Raw genomic sequence first — 12,889 nt, 5'->3', positions numbered from 1 at the left:
TTAAAGAAAACTGAAACATGATGATTATTTATGAATAATAGCCAGAGGCACTGCAGGCCCCAAAGAACAAAAGCTGAAACATGATGGAGCGCCAGGGCACAAACAGTTTGCTTTATTATTGATGGGAGTTAGTAGAGCTATTTGAAAAAATAGTGAGGACACATCTACCACAAGTGAGACCAGAAGTGAATCCACAATTTTATTGCAAGATATACTGAATTTTAATTTCGTAATTGTAGTCCATTTCTGGCTGAAATCTTGAGGAGAACTGACCATGTGCAGCTCAAATTACAAGATTCTAAAATGAATTAGAGAAGCGTTCCATGGTCTTGAATCATTAGCGACTGAACTTGCTGAAATTCAAGATGAGATCTGTGACAAGGCAATAGAAAAGGCTAAATATCTCTTTGAAAAGTGGGATATTGGTATAACAATTCACATTAGCAGATGAAGAAAAATTCTCAGAGAGTTGGCTGATAATGTTGGCCTTTCTATAGAAAGTGAAATTTCTCACACTGTGAAAAGCTTTCTTTATGTTCTGCAGCAAGAAATAAAGACACAGTTTACATGACTAAATGAGCTTAATTCCAAATTTGGATTTTTACTGGATGTTGAAAATTTATTAAAGAAGGTTAACGATGACAACACTCTAGAAAAGAGTTGTAAAAATTTAGGTAAATTTGCGAGACACGAGGAGGTTTCTTTTTTTTTTAATTGTGTGCATGTATGTCAAATACCACACCTTATAGTAAATGCCTGACAAAATTTCACGATGCATATTGGATATCGCAAGAAACAATTTAGCCCTATGACATTTAACCCAAAGTTGGGAATCTTGACATGTGAGTAACCTCTCCCTACCAGCTAACTGAAAAATTATGCATCATACCAAAATAAATGCTTGAAATTAAATCATCGGCTCTCTTAGCCTTAAGATTTGTATAGAGATGTAAATGCTGACTGGTAATGGCTACTTGAAGAAAAGGTATGTCTTCAACAAATTTCATTCATTTTCAACAGAAAAAACAGGGGGTGGGCACTTGGACATGTTTCAGCAACACTGCTGATTGGATGATGAACATAAGTCAGAATTATTAAAAAATGAACTTAATTGACTGTCGAATGCTTATAAAATGAGGGAGAAGGACTGGAGTGAGCTAACAATTTCCTAACTGCTCATTCATGAAAGAATGTGCTCATCCTCATCAACAATGAATGTGCATTATAAAATTAAAATTGGCATCCAAGTCTAAAGATTAGCTGAATCATGACCAGACCTGAACAAGAAGTTGACACTGAGTTTCCCTAAACTGCCGGAGCTGAGCTTAACTTTACTGTAACAAACATGTGTGCTATATCTTTGTGACCATTTCTGCTGGTGTGATGGCACTGCTCATGTGCTGCATACAGGTCTGCTTGTACACACACATCTGGTGGTTGGTGGTGAAAACGCAATGAATCCTGTCCTATGCTGAAATAAGTGCCAAAAATCATGTTCAAATTTACGATGGTGTATGTCCATACCAATGCAGAAACTGTCTTTAAACATTCAAACAACCAAACCAAAATGTCAATAAATATTCTATCAGTATGAATAAAGTCAAAAGGACTAAATTCACTGAAATAAGTGATCCTGAGTGATGCTTGTATGGAACCCACACTTAGAGTAAAGCTCTCGTACTAGGATTGAAAAATGCTAGGTCCTCTATACCTTCAAGATCTGAACCAGAACTCCATCAAATCCTACAGTTAATGACAGATTTTAATCTGACAAAGCAGGAGGTTAAATAGAGATTTGTCTGTTCAGCTGAATACTAAGGCAGAAGGTCACCCTGCAACTGTACTGTACCAAGCGGAAGTTGTTCATGACTGCACGCCAAGGCAGAAGTTTTCCTGCAGTTGCATAGGGTCAATTACTAGATGACAGTTTGATCTGATGAGTTTGGCAACAGAATGTCCCAACCTGTCTTGTGTCAGAGTATAGACTGAAAAGTATGTCTCCTGGAGGAAATTACAAGACCTCATATCCTCACTGTATTTTGATCTTTTCACTTGTCTTACCCAGTCACAGGTTTGAGAACTATGGGAGGCTCCTTCCAACAAAAAGAAAGAGTGTCTTTATTTATTTATTTATTTATTTATTTATTCATCTGTGGAACAATAAATATTGTATGGATGTTGTCAGTTTACAACACATGAGCACACATTTACATTTACAATGAAACATGTTTCTCATATTTTGTGTAGTTTTTATAACTAGTCATACACACATTTATAATTACATAATATTTTGGTGATAATGTCATATGTTGCTAATAATCACATCTATGTTAAATATTCTTTTGCCGTATAACAACTTTTACTTACTAAGAAGGTTTTAAGCTTTTGTCTGAAAGTGAGGGGCTGATTTATTTCTTTAATTTCCTGTGGTAATTTGTTATACAGTTTTATCCCATTATAAAATACACTTTTTTGCATCTTTGCCTTGTTCTTTCTATCTAGATGGAGGTGGTGACAAGCTCTTGTTTCATGGTCATGTATTAGGCTGTTTGTGTTGTACATGATGAGATTTTTCTTAATGAACATTATGTTCTGAAAGATATGCTCACAAGAAACAGTTAGAACGCCTAGCTTTCTAAATAATTCTAGACAGTGGGCCCTGTTGCTGTTTGTTATTATCCTTATGGCTCTTTTTTGTACTTTGAACACAGTTTGTATGTTACTGGCACTTGTTCCCCAAAACATGATCCCATAGCTGAGGACTGAGTGTAGATATCCGTAATATGTTATTTTAAGACAGGTACTATTGCATACCGGTGCAAGGATTCTAAGAGCATAGCATGCTGTGGATAATTTCTTTGCCAAAATGTTGACATGGTTTGTCCATTTCAATTGGCTGTCTACATTCATCCCTAAGAATTTGGTACTTGTTACACATTCTAATTCATTATTATTAACTTTTATTCTAGTCGCAATGTGTTTTTTGTTCAATTGGAAGGTAATATAGTTAGTTTTCTTTTCATTTAGGGTTACTTTATTTTTTAATGACCAGTTGTGGACATCATTGAGAGCCTCGTTTGCTCTTTCTGACAGTTGTGTTGGATTTTCACCTGTTATCACTATGTTGCTGTCATCAGCAAAAAGTATTTTTTCTCCATGTCTGATACTTTGTGGTAAGTCGTTAACGTATATAAGAAACAATATTGGGCCTAATACACTTCCCTGTGGGACACCTATATTCACATTTTCTGGGTCAGACAGGTGTTTTATAGGGGAATTGTTTGAAACTTGTGATATCTCAACTCGTTGAACTCTGTTTTCCAAATATGATTTGAACCACTTCTTTGTCACACCTCTTATTCCTATTTGCCCTAATTTATGAAGTAAGATTTTGTGGTCGACTGTATCAAAGGCCTTGGACAAGTCTAAAAAGATACCACTTACATTTTCACCTTTGTCCAGTGCTTCTAAAATTACTTTAGTGAACTGTGCTATAGGAGATTGTGTGCCTTTTCCGGGCCTAAAACCAAATTGGTCATTGAAAAGAAGGTTATATTTATTCAGGTAATTTAGCAGTCTCTTTTTGACTAGTATTTCTATTATTTTAGAAATGATAGACAGTATAAAAATCGGCCTGTAGTTCTCTACATTTTCCACATCTCCGTTTTTAAGGATAGGTATAACTTTTGCTTGTTTTAGGTACTCCGGAAAGTATCCAGATTCGAAAGATTCATTAATTATTTCTGTTAATGGGCCCTTTATGGAGTCTATACATTCTTTAACTACGCAGACTGGGATTTCATCAAGTCCTACTGAAGTTTTATTTTTTAGTTGGTGTACTACTAGTGCCACTTCCCTTTCTGTAGTTGGCAAGGGCACCATTGAGTTTGTTGGCTGGTTCTGAGTAGGTAAATCACACGTATCTGGAAATTTCTGCTGTAATTTTTTTGCAATACTACTGAAATATGAGTTTACAAAATCAGCTAATTTTTTAGGGTTACCTACTGGTACATCTTTGTTTTTAATATGTGAATTGAGGTCCTTTTTAGCAGAGTTAAATGTTTCCTGTTTGACAATGTTCCAGGCTGCTTTGCTCTTGTTTTCAGCTTCAAGTCATATTTTGTTGTTTGTAAGTTTTTTTTGCAGCTAGCAACACCTTTCTGTATATTTTCCTGTACTTTTTGTAGAATTGCAGAACTTCTGGGTTAGATTGATTATTTTTTATGGAGTTGAGATATCTAAGAGTTTCTGAGGATTTTTTGATACCTGTAGTCACCCACTGATTTCTCTTTGTAGTTTTAATTTGATAAAGAGTTTTGGGAAACATCTCTTCAAATCTGAGTTTAAAAATTGACATGAACTTGATAAATTTCTGATTTGCATTGGTTTCTGCATAGACTTCCCTCCAATCTTCATATTCTAGCTGGGATTTAAACTCATGCAGGGCTGATTTGGAAAACATTCTTTTGTATGTACACAGTTTAGGAGGAGTTTCTACATAAATGTTAGTGTTTAAGATCTGGCAGAGGTGGTCTGATAGGCCTAGGTTTTGGACAACAATACGACATTTTTTACTATCAATATCTGTAGCTACATGATCTATAGATGAGGAAGATTCTTTCGTTATTCTAGTTGGACAATTAACAAGGGAGGATATTCCATAACAGCTTAGAATATTCACATATATGTTGCTAGCCTTATCAGGCTTCATCATATTAATGTTTAAGTCACCACAGATAATTACATTTGCTTTTGGTCCAGAAACTTTGTCTAAGCTTTGATTCAGTTTTGAGAAGAATATATCAATGTCTCCACTGGGAGAGCAGTACACACAAAATATGACTAATTTTTTTGCTATGCCAAGTCCTATTATTTCAACAGCGGAAAGTTCAAAATGTTTGTCCTCACCTAGATCTAAAAGATCATATCTAACTTTAAATGGCATACCTTTTTTTACATAGATGCATGAACCTCCACCATTCATTGAGATTCTGCTATAGTAACATGCAAGGTCATATGAGGCTAATGCAATGTGTTCAATTTCCTTCCCTTTGCACCAATGTTCAGTGATACACAAAATTTGGCTATCAAAATTTTCCGTTAGGCATTTGTTTTCGCTTATCTTGGTGGCGCCCTTCCCTTTAGACCTGATGCTAAAAAATTCTTTAGATGAGCTGGTGGCATGGTTATTTTTCTGTTGATGACAGTGGAGGTGAGTCTGTTGCCAGTTAGACTTGGAAGTTGGTGTATCTGAAGGTATCTGCCTGATGTTAGTCTTGTAACTGAGGCCGGGTACCAAAAATCCTACATAGTTGTAAGTTTCCTGGTTCTTGTGCTGCTTCTGTTTGCTTCTGTTACTGATGATAATGGTGAAGCTGGTGAAAAGTCTTTCACTGTTGAAGACTGAGGAGGGGCCAATACTGATGAAAGGTCGTTGGCTGCTGGCACATCAGGCGTTTTTTTCTTCTTGTTAATGATGCAGTTGCGTAGTATGTAGCTGCTTCTGCTGAAGCTGCTTTGGAAACTCCTGTCCTAGTTGAATCATTTATCTCAGCTGTTTTTGAGGAAAGTGGAGATTCTAGAGCTGGACCTGTTGTCAGTGATTCAGTTTAATTTTCTCGTTGGAAATTTTCAGTTGCTGTGTTTGGTGGTGGAAGTGGTATGGTCGTGCTATTCTTGTCCTTAACTGCCTTCACTGCATTAAGGATTTCTCGACTAATGAATGATTTTCCAAGTTTATTTCTGTGAAGCCCATGCCTTGTAAAATGACTTCTCTCTGTAGATGGTACGTCCACATATGTGGTATTTGGGAGGCTTCGGCAGATTTTCTCAAATTTCCTATTAGTAATTGTGATTTCTTTGTTGACACAGGATTGTTCTATTTGTGGGATACTGGCAATGAAGAAGTTAACATCTGTAATTTTCTGTGATGTACTTCTTAGAGCTCTTGTGGCGAGTTTGCCCTCGTTCCTATAAACATCATTAGCACCTCCTATTATTAAACAGTTGCTTCCCGGCTTCAAAGAATATTCACAGTTTTTTAAAACTTCGCGCAAAGGGGCACCCGGTTATGTTATTCCACTAACCTTGAATATAGTTTGCATGTTACACAAAATGTCGGCTAAGCCCTTTCCATGACTGTCTGAAAGTATGAAAATATCTTCTTTTTTTTCTTACCTGTATTGGTAGATATCTTGTTTGCACGATAAGTATGTTCCATGTATTTTCTGGTATTTCCTTTCTTGTTATTACAGGACTTCGTAGGCCTACTGAAATGATTTGTGGTCTTATGCAATCGAAGTTTAGTTTTAGTCTTATTAACACTAGTGGGGGACTGATGTCAAGTCATCTTCACCAATAGGAATTGTGCTCTCTGAATCCTACAGTATTTCTATACTAAGGCTTGGAGCTAAGAACAGAAAAACAATTCAGCAATGGGTGGTGGGTGGTATTTTTGCGTCCTGAGTCTGTATTTTGAAGATTCTAATCTGCGACCCAGTTGCCTACCCTGCGCACAGAGATGGGAGCCCTTCTCTAACACAGAGGAGGCTGTAAAACGAAACATAATAGCACATTTTCTGTTTTGCAAGATCTAAAGCCAATTGTTAGTCAAGGAGCAAAATTACTTGAAAGATATTTCAAAAAATATTGTATTAAAATCATCTAAAATATTGTGAGTTCTCTTGTCGCTGCTAATCCTCATTTATCATCAGATCAAGGTACAGTACAAACGGTTTTGCAGTAATGAATTGCATCTTCATGTTAATTTGGCTGGATTACATTAAGATAATAAACAAAACAAACTTATGAGGACTGAAATGTTCTCCTGACCGTTCTCTGTGCTATGGGGAGATGGCTAGGTGCTTCCCAGCATCTGTGTAGGCAGGAGGCGGCACCAGCCCAGCACTGCCAAAACAGGACCTTAGCTGTTGAGAAAGCTGTGTCTAAACTCATTATCTGCAGCTGTCAGACCAGTGTCCCAGGCTGCATGCCTTTTTCCTTTACTGCTCAGCTCTTACAGGAACTCTTGATACTTATAAGCTAACTCCAGTTACACCATAATGCCAAGCTACAAATGTAATAAGAATTAAAAAGATGTTACTGATGTAAAAGAAAGGAAATATATGCACACTCATTGTTTAGATATTACTGAGTCACTGAAAACCTGCATGTCACGTCATTTATATAATTAATAGGCTATAAAAAAGGTAATTAAAAACGAATTAAACATGAGAAATGTCAAATCTGTTTGTTTTAAAATTTCATAAAATATATTTTAACAGAACAGAACTCTATGTTAAAACATGTGACTGCAAGGTGTTACCCCACAGTCGAGAAGACATTGAACATAAAACTCCATTAGAGCTTCTTAGCTTTATAATCTCATATAGAAATGATGATCCTCCAAACCAGTGTGTCATAATTCAAATACTCCTTACTGTTTCAGTACCAATTGCTAACTGTGAATATTCAGTCAGCAAATTAAAATTACTTTTCTCTACCTACAATTAACGACAAGATCACCTCACTGAAGCAGCATTTTTAAGTGCAAGAAGACAAAAATTTGAACCAATCAACTTAATTAATTGATAAATATGCATCATCAATGCCAAAAAAATGTGTATGTAGTCCTTATTTGCATTACTGTATTATAATATTATGATGATCATTATTATTACTATTAATGAGTGTATCTACTTTGTATATGAAGTATATATATATTGGTTGTTCAAAAGCTGTATGTTTTTAAAACAATTATATAGATATGCAAAAAAATATTTTTAACTAATTCTAGATAATAGTCTGTTTGATTTTTTCACTGATACAGGCACATTTCTGAATCCAGGCCTAGTCGTGATTTATTTAACTAGATTTTTTTGTCTCAAATTTAAAGCCAGACCTGGACCTGTGTCCCTGTTTATCCTGGAAAACAGTATATTGTTTTAGAATTGTATTTAGGTAGTGACCATTGGTAATATATTATAGATATTTTAAGGTAGGTACTACATTATGTTATTATCGGTAATATATTCTTATTATGAGTAAATTCTATATATTGTCTGAGGGTTACGCAGAAAGAAATGCACCGTATTTTGTTTCTTCAACAATTCTTTATTGAACATAATGAGAATTACACACATGAAAGAATGATGTTTTATCTACAGACCCTATTTTTTTCGTGTAATCTCCATCCCATTCTATCGCCTTCCTCCAGTGTGAAACAAGGGCATGTATGCCCTGTCTGTACCAGTCCTTGTTCTGGTGGCAGAGCCAGTGCTTCACTGTGTGAATCACCTCCTCATGATCCTCAAAATGTTTTGCATGAATGCGTCTGTCCTTGTGAGTGGCAACATCAGCACGCTGCAACATGTCAAGTTTGACAGCAGTGGAAGGTCTCCCTGACTGCTGCAAATCATGGAGCTCTGCCAAACCATCTTCTGATGACCTCTCCCTCTGTACCCAATGACTAACTGTACTTTTGTCAACAACAGATGCTCCACAGACTTTGCACAAGTGTTTGTGAATATTGCCCACAGTTTCTTTCTCTGCAGTGAGAAATTCAATGACAGCATGTTTCTTGTAACGTACATCATCTACGGACGCCAATTTGAAACTGTCATGCAGCTACGCTATCCGTCAGAAGTGACGGGAACTTGGTCCGCTCACTCAGGAGACTTCAAATAATGTTTCACATTCATAGCATTGTTTTTTGGCTGCAGAAAAGAAAATGTGGTGCATTTCTTTCTGGGCAACCCTCGTATTACTATGTGCGTTTCTGGAGGAGGAGAAGAGGCAGTAAAGTGTTGTGCCACAGGTGCCAGTTATTCTACTATGCTTGTGCATGCCAGTGTCCATGAAGTTTAAATTTGTAGTGTGCAATAGTGCAACATCACCTTACAGAGTCGTTGTTCATAGAGGGACACTGAATTCGTGTAAGCAGCTCAGCCTCCTGACAGATAATCTTCCACAAATGTTAGAAGACGGTCTCCTTCAGACTAGGAGGAACCTATGATATCTATGTCGTGGCTGTCTGGCCAGTAGTGCCCAAATTATGACTGCATATCTTCTGGGATTGTTTCCAATGGGTTGGATGAAGAGCACCTCTACTGTGACTGGCCCATCCACCAGAGCTGATGCCATTGAACTTTTTTTTTTTTTTAAAGGAAGTTAAAAGACACTGCATACAAGGACATACAAACAGCACCAGATGATATAAAATGGCATTTTACTGCTGCCTGCACAGCAATTTCCGCTGAAATGTTAGAATATGTGGAGCAGTTGGTGCATGGCAGACTGCAAGCTTGTCTTGATGCTGGTGGTGGTGAGTTTGAGCAGAGACTTTGAGGCTATATTGGTTCTTTACATTTCAAACCCCACAGAGGTACTGTATTGACCTTTGAGTGTCTTCCGTTCATCCTGAGCAATGTCCCATGTAACAACACGACACCTTAAGAAGCGTATTAACATTTGTGTCATTACCCATTTCTGCAGTGTATGCTGCCACCAGAACAGGTGGTGGAAGACATTTGTCTCATGTTTGGCATCAAGCCATGGTCCTGTTTATGCCATCATGACAGAGCATCTCATGTTCCTGAAAATCTGTGCACAGTGGGGTCCCCACAGAGTGACAGGAGCAGAAGTTGGAGAGAATGTTGACATTGCTGCAGCACCAGAAGTGGTATCACAATTAAGAGTAACATTTCCTATCCCATATTCTTGCAGGAGATGAAACATGGTGTTGTCATTTTGAGCCAGAGAGCAAATTCAGAGCCAGCAATGGAAGTTTGTAAATTCAAGTCTAAAAAAAAAAAAAACACCATGCATTCCAGATCCAGGAAAGTCATGATGACCTCCTTCTTTGACTGCAAGGGCTCATTGAAATTCTGGAACATGGCGCCACAGTTAAGACGTAGTGGTATCTGGTCACTTTACAAAAATTGAACTTTTCAGAAGCCCAGGAATGTTGACAGATGGCACAGTTCTGTTGCAGGATAATGCCTGCCCACATGTTTCTGAGGTGTTTTCAATTGTGCTCCAGAAATTCGACTGGAAAGCCCTTCTGCATCACCCATACGATCCCTATCCCTCCCCATGTGATCTCCATATTTTTGGTGCCCTGAAAAATAATAATTTGTGGCCTTTGAATAGTATCATATAAGGGGGTGGGCATAAAATATTGGAACTGATTAATAATTGCTGCTTTAATAATTTAAAAAATTATTTGGAAAGAATAATTGAAATAAATTGGAAGGTATATATAACCAGGGTTAACTTTAACTGGTATTAATATCATGAGGCCATCAATGTCAATACATTTAAGATTAATATTCATCATCTAAAAGTTACATACTTATTCACATTAGTTCCATTGTGCATAGCACTGCTTATTACAACATCAGTACAGGATCGCCCTCTGCTGCTCGTACATATTCCTTTTGTCTGCTTATAACCTCTTGACACAGCATTCTTGGTGCAGGCAAAATGATGGACAGATGTGTGTTATTGAGGTAAATATATATATGAATTAACTTGCCTTTCTAAAAACTTTTATAACACTTTTTAATATATGGTTGGAATGCACATTTTTAAACAATACTGGCACGGCAGAACTAGTGAAACATCCGCCTGCTACCACATATGGGGGGGGGGGGGGGGGGGGGGGTGAAGATGCAGAAATTAATAAATTGAAGATAGTATTTCTTCTTCCTTTTTTTTCATGCAGATATATCAAAACAATATCCTTGCCACGAAACAACTCGTTAATTTATCTTTGTCATGGTCTATAAGTCATTCAATTTACACACAGTTTACATGTATAAAAAGAAAAGAACGAAAAAAAAGTTTCAACATAATTGCCCCCCCACCGTGCACTGACGCCATATGCAGGTGCACAGTGTCAGAGATTGTTTTCCTTTTTGAGCGATGCTAATCCTGGCAGGTATGGGCATAGCATTTAGTTTCAACCATTGGAGTTATCCTTAATGGTTACCAATTTATATGGGCATGTCAGCTTCTTTTAATACATACATATATAAGCCTTCTATCTTAACAAAGAGCTTGCTATAACTGTATAGTTCCATTGTTGTCAGTCAGCATCTGCACAGTGTTTAGCTTGCAAAGCATGTGCATGCAGCTTAACGTCCATTATCATCCCAGTTCTTGCTCACATGTTCAATACGAGGCCAGAGTGTCCAGCATGTACAGTAGCTTTCACTGCACAAATCCGTGAAGCTCATGTTCAGCAGTGTGATCCTTTGTGAAATCTTCATGACACTGGATTTGCATATCAGTGGCCTGAGGAATTTATTTTACCTCGTTGCTCTCACTTATTCAGTGGGGACACCAGCCATACATCCGACATCTGTCGTCAAGGTAAGTTCCTTGCCACTTTTGCGACTTTGTCGAGCACAGAAAATTCATGTTACACAAAGTATTGCCATTTTTATTTTATCACATGCACACCCACATATATCATATGCACACATAACACTTTGCAGCCAGGTTTAGTGTGTTTTTGCGCTTTGTTTCTGAGCGTCTTTCATACCGTTGCATTACCTAAAGTTTCTGTATTGTCCTTTCCAGATGCTATACACATAACATAAAAAAATACAAATACAATTAGAAAATACACTTATCCTATTCATTTACTGACATGCCATTATTGTCACTTATATACATTATAGCCTGTAACATATTCTCTCCCCTTTTATATATATTTTCATTGCTTGTCGTTTTGTTTTAGTACATTTCGTTAAATTACAATTTCGTTACATTATTAGATTCTAATTATATGAGTACACATTTTACTCTGCATTATATTATCGTAACACTCTTATGAAACGGTAAAAATATGGTAAATATTGAGTATCATCATGTCTATGGTAGCCATTCTTACACACAAATTGAAGTAGTAGCTTATTAGGTCTTCAATTGGTACATTCATTGCAATATTGGAAGCTATTTCTGCTTTTTGTTTCTTTGAATGTGAGAACATGCCAACTTCATACCCATTATTTAAATAGGCTATGTATTTTATCAGTAAGCTTCCCCAATGGTAAAAGTATACTAGCTGTTCCCAGTATATTCTAATTATTGCAAAAAATTACAGTTCACTACGAGAAAAATAACTTCTTCCTTTGCACTTCAAAGTAGCTGTAACAAAAAGAAAGTTCTAGGAGTGGGCACATTTCTCTGCCAGTACTAGAATACGGTTCATCTACATATGTACTTTTATTAAAAATGTTCTTGCTTGGAAAAGAAGTCTCCTAAAATAATTAGCTTATAATTTTTGTTTTATGCTTTACAGGCTGCTGAGACTAAGCAACCTTTTAATTCTTTTTCAAATGTATAAGTCTTTTCTATGCTTTTTATTCTTAGTGATACTTGATTTTTTGTACAAGATGATCAAATAGTTTTGAATTTTACTAGCAGTTGCGTGTGTCATGCTGAATTTGTAAATCGTTGACTATGGCAACTCCCTTCTGTTCTTATGTTGAGGGGCACGAAGGGGAAGCAGTGGTTGGGAAGGGAGTGAGACAGGGTTGTAGCCTCTCCCCGATGCTATTCAATCTGTATATTGAGCAAGCAGTAAAGGAAACAAAAGAAAACTTCGGAGTAGGCATTAAAATCCATGGAGAAGAAATAAAAACTTTGAGGTTCGCCGATGACATTGTAATTCTGTCAGACACAGCAAAGGACTTGGAAGAGCAGTTGAACGAAATGGACAGTGTCTTGAAAGGAGGATATAAGATGAACATCAACAAAAGCAAAACGAGGATAATGGAATGTAGTCGAATTAAGTCGGGTGATGCTGAGGGAATTTGATTAGGAAATGAGACACTTAAAGTAGTAAAGGAGTTTTGCTATTTGGGGAGCAAAATAATTGATG

This window comes from Schistocerca americana, chromosome 1 (assembly GCF_021461395.2).
Source record: "Schistocerca americana isolate TAMUIC-IGC-003095 chromosome 1, iqSchAmer2.1, whole genome shotgun sequence".
NCBI lineage: Eukaryota > Metazoa > Arthropoda > Insecta > Orthoptera > Acrididae > Schistocerca > Schistocerca americana.
This window is presented reverse-complemented; position numbering follows the sequence as displayed.